Raw genomic sequence first — 5,169 nt, forward strand, 5'->3', positions numbered from 1 at the left:
TTGTCATAAATCGCAGAGTAGCCGATTGAAGGTACTTGCAAAATTAGTTTCAAGCTATCTCTTCTGGTTCTCGAAATATCCGCGATTTGCGAAAAGAACTATGTATTGTTAAATGTAGAATATTAAAATAAGTCAAATGCGTATATTCGTTATTCATAAGCTTGATTGTAAAACCGCGTTTTCGGGAACTTTCCAATTGTAAAATATAAAATACATGACAATACTATATGTTACGTATATATAGAACATATGGCACTATTTCGTTGCGCGTAAACTTGGCGCGAGGCACTACCGTGCCTCTTGATTAACATAGCATAGTATATCTATAATGTAATATACATACCGCCATCTCTTAGAAGCATTACGAACATGCACATTCCTTTGCACATTGGAGACGACGTTTCCGGAACAACGTGATTTCACACACACATTTTCGTTTTCTTGTAAAAATCTCCGTTCAGAAGCCACAGAGCAAAAAATCGCAAGAATACTTTTTTCTTCATTTTTTCAACGCGAATCGAACGAGTCCAAAAAGAAGTCGATCGGTTTAGTCGTTGTGAAGAAATAGCTGATTACAAATCTCCCCTCCACTGAAAAACCTCAATCTCGCGTATAAGAGGCACGGCGTGCTCGCGCAGTACGAGCGCAACTTCGTTGCGCGTGAACTTGGCGCGAGGCACTACCGTGCCTCTTGATATAAAAAAGATAATCAAAACGCAGAAAGATACTTTGTACTTTTGTCCTACTGTATTTTCTGTAGATTGCAAACAATAAACTACAAAGCAAATAGGTTCTGTGTTGGGTTTATAAAATTCAGTGAAATTTACAAATTTCATCAATACCATCTTTAGTCAACGTTGTTCTCACTGACGTAAACATTTTATCGACAATGTTTCTTGTTAACATCGTTTTGATCAACAATCCGCGACATCGACTTTAATAAAATAATATCGATAACAACAATCGTCGGTAAAATGCGTGACGATGATTTTCATGTAATTGTTCTCTGTTACTTACACACTACTACTTTAAAAGATTACTACCTTATTTTAAAAGACTAATATCCACACTATGCATTTTGAAGTATTATTACAAAAAAAAATATGATTGTGTTGTATACAATATGCTGCTGCAACGCGTTCGTTTTCGAACGTGCGCACGCGTGCGCTAGTAGCTTTTACACACGAGATGATACATGACGCAGCCTCGTTGTTAGAGTTCGCAGCAATGTTGCGTCGAGAGAGAACGAAGCGCGCTGTAGAGAGAACGAAGAAATAAGAAAAATAATAAAGAAAGAAAGCCGGAAAGTATGTCGTTGCGCGAGGTTGATTATGGGATTCGCCGCTGCCGTCGTTGCTGTCGCCGTTGCACTACACTTCTTTATCGCAATTTGTGGTGCAAGAGTGTTGCATCTATGCGAATGAAATGTTCGCCTTGAATGGGGAATGATTATTACAGATATACGACGCCGGCACGTGCACGCTTCTTGGTACCGTAATATTTCTTGTGCTCGCTCGCGTCTTCTACGATCCTTTGTCTTCTGGCGCGAATAACGAGCATCCTGCGTATATTTGCCTTGAATATCCTCTTTGAGTCGTAGACTCTGTGTCTTTATACATATTAAAATGCTGTGTTCTGTATAAACATACGTATATATATTTAGTAACCTGGACAATCCATTGTAACAACTGTCTGCATATAAATCTGCATTATTATTAATGCAGATATAATGCAGGACACACATTCTTATAATAATAATAATATCGTATAAATATGCTTTCGTTGTAAGTATATTTTCTGTGAATTGTGTTAAGGATTGCATAAGCTTAGAGTGTTAATTTCATGTTGTAACATCTATTATCTCGATGTCGAGTTTGGGAGGATTGAAAGTACAGCGACGATACGCATAAACGACGATGACGCTTCCTAGTGCTCTCGTGCGATAAGAAGACATAGGATGGTCCTAATGGTCCTTCCAGCTTAGATGTCTGCTTCTGCTGACGCGATAAGCGATAATAATATCTGTCATTGGTAAGCTGAGATAAACCAGCTCGTATCAACAGCAAAACACGCAGTCAAGTTACGATAATAAGATATATACTTATTGACAAAAGTTAAAAAACAAAGTAGAGAGAGAGAGAGAGAGAGAGTATTTTTAACATTAAGTCGCTGACCAGTAGAACGTCCCATATTATTTTTGGAGTTATTTACGAATAAATTGAATTTACTTTCATTCGCTTCACGGAATTTTTGACCATTTAGTAATATATTTGTAGATCAAAGGTCTTAAATAACTACTTTGTTTCGTAACTTTTGTCAGTAAGTGTATATATACATATATGTGCAGACATACACACACACAATCGAATAAAATATATCTAGCAACATAGCATATAAACTTAGATCAAATATTGCGAGGTAAAGAGCTCGCGACGCTTCACGTACGACGTACGACGTTAAAATGCGTCGTTGACTCATTTCTTTTTGTTTTGCGACAGCTTCACTTAATTTATTTTCTTATCAATCGCACTTTGTTTCATTGCGTTATAGAGAGAGAACACAATCGTCGAAATGTTGTATTGCGACGATTGGCATTTCGACGTCGATCGTATCTACGTCAATCGTTGCGAAGACGCGACATTCATTGTTGACATTGTTTACATTCGGTCTATATTCTAAGTATAGCAATTATTGACAAACGGATAATCAAATAAGCTTGTTACATTCTACAAAATTTTTTGCGATGTGTGCGAGACTTAAAAAAACTATTCTAATATAACATATTAATTTTAACTGATAAAGTGACTGGTAAATTTTCTAAAATGTTATACACCGATCACGAGAGACTAAGTAGATATAGTTTATTTAAGAAAAACAATGAAAGAGAGAGACTTATTAATCTCTTATTACATTATCTAAACTCAAAAAAACAATGCACACGAGACTCTGCACGCGCTCCGCTACTATTGCACTCAAACTACATGTAATAACCGTTTTTTATACACAGTCGCGTATTTTGAGTTATCTCATTTGCTTTTATTTAAGATAAGTTTTTAGAAACTTATTTACTTTTATCTTAAAATTTAGAATGATCAATAACTTCCATTGTTTTCCGAAATAAATAAAACCAGATTTACGATCGCAAAAAACAAGATGTAATCGTAAGTATATTTTTAATAGACAATAATAATAAATATTCAGTTTTTGTAAAAAATCGTTTTACATTTGAGATTATTATTTATCGCGGTAACCTGACATTATCGCAGTACATTCCATGTATCCGCCTGCGAAATACATCTGCCAGATCTCGAGATCGTGTAGCAGTATAAAGAATGTATATAACACGTGTGATTCATTGTAAATGAAGCTAAATATCTTCTACAGAGCGCGAGTAATTGACTCAAGATTATCGGCCCTTTATCAGCGATATTTATTGGGAGAGTAAGGCGCGGGATGTTTTTCTTTTCTTGTTCATCAATAGATGGATAAAGCTAATTACGATAAATTTTCCTTTGTCGAGCTATCAAAGTAGTAACAGAAGATTTAAAAACGAATATGACAAGAGACAGATACAAATAGGAGCACAGACAGATATGAACAGATACATAAAGACAGCGACTAAAAAACCTAGATATTTTCCATAGAAATTCAAACATTTTTTACATGTGTAGTCCGCCATATTAATTTGGCCATTTGGAATTATGAAAATCTGACTTCAAATTCGTTATCAGCAGCCAGCAAAACTCCGAGATACAAAATTGTAATTGTATCGAACAGACATAAAAATTCGTGCTTCAAAACATATAGAGTGACGCTTAATGAATTTTGACTACTTTGATCGTCCATATTTCTTAAACTAGTAATAGCCTCAACTTGAACATTTTCTGTGATTGATGTCTCATCATAAAATATCATTTGACACACAATTCAGTTCTACAATCGCGGGACCAATTAATTTTTATACGACAAAAGAGAGAGACCAAAAATGGACTATTTTTGTTTTCCCTCTTTTGTCATATAAAAATAAATAAAAATAAATATATCATATAAAAATAAATTATTACTAAAAAAATATATATAAAAATATCAACTTGGATTAATTCTAAAAAATATAAATTTTGTTCTCGTAAGAATCGCATTATTAAAGAGATTCAATGATGACTTAAAAATAAGCATATCATGATTCTCGACTTTGCTATGTAACGCGAGCGTTCGTACAGAAAAAATGGCAAATTATGCAAAAATATGTTCCGCTTGGCAAAGCCTTTTCTCAGATCGAGAGGCTCACGATCGTAAACCCTACGCACGACATTCCCAGCCGACAATGACGCCCCGGGCGGCATAAGCAAGCGTGTTCTCTCACAATTTGCATCGAAGAAGGATCATTGAGCTCGGCTCCCTTTTTTCCCCTTCTTCTCCGCGTGGTCGTGCAACAACGCGATTAAGTCAGACGATGCTTCAATATAGCGTGTATATAGTATCTGATGAAACGTCACTTCCACGGACAACTATTACAATTTTTAAAACTTTCTCAGTAGTATAAAACTTCTTAATCAAGCGATAATTACACTAACATTTTCTGTCGAAATTATTGTCTTAAAAGATAAGTTTCATCATGAATCTTTCAAGCAGTTAAAACGCCCTAAGCCGTGCATCTATATCTTTGCAAAGATTTTTTCGCATCTTAGAGAGCTTTTATTCACGACTCATTCACGTAGGTGTCTCTCTCTCCTACAGTATACATGAGTTTGGTGTCTCCTCTTTGCCCACGTCTGTCCGCAATAAAGAAACATACGACCGATGCGATTAACGGTACTTGAGGAGTTCCTCTACTATACCATCCGGTACTACTCCATCCATGTCTGCCCGTCGCTTCTTCCTCCTCCACCTGACCTGATTTCCTGACCTACTATCGAAGAAAGAAAGAGAGAAAGAGAGAGAGAGAGAGAGAGAGAGAGATAGGGGGAGAGGTAGAGAGAGAAATGAAGAAAGATAGACAAGCTTGTATTCTCGCATTCAATTACAGCATCTTTCGTGCGGTAAGCTTCTTGATGATATGATAATAATCTGCCCGATATTGACTAATGGCCTATTATATGATATTCTATTCCATTATACGTCATCATGAAGAGTAATAGCCATCAAGAAGATAGAAGTGTATAGTTTTCA

This window comes from Pseudomyrmex gracilis, unplaced genomic scaffold (genome assembly GCF_002006095.1).
Source record: "Pseudomyrmex gracilis isolate BER0280 unplaced genomic scaffold, ASM200609v1 scaffold_122, whole genome shotgun sequence".
In the NCBI taxonomy this organism is placed as follows: Eukaryota; Metazoa; Arthropoda; class Insecta; order Hymenoptera; family Formicidae; genus Pseudomyrmex; species Pseudomyrmex gracilis.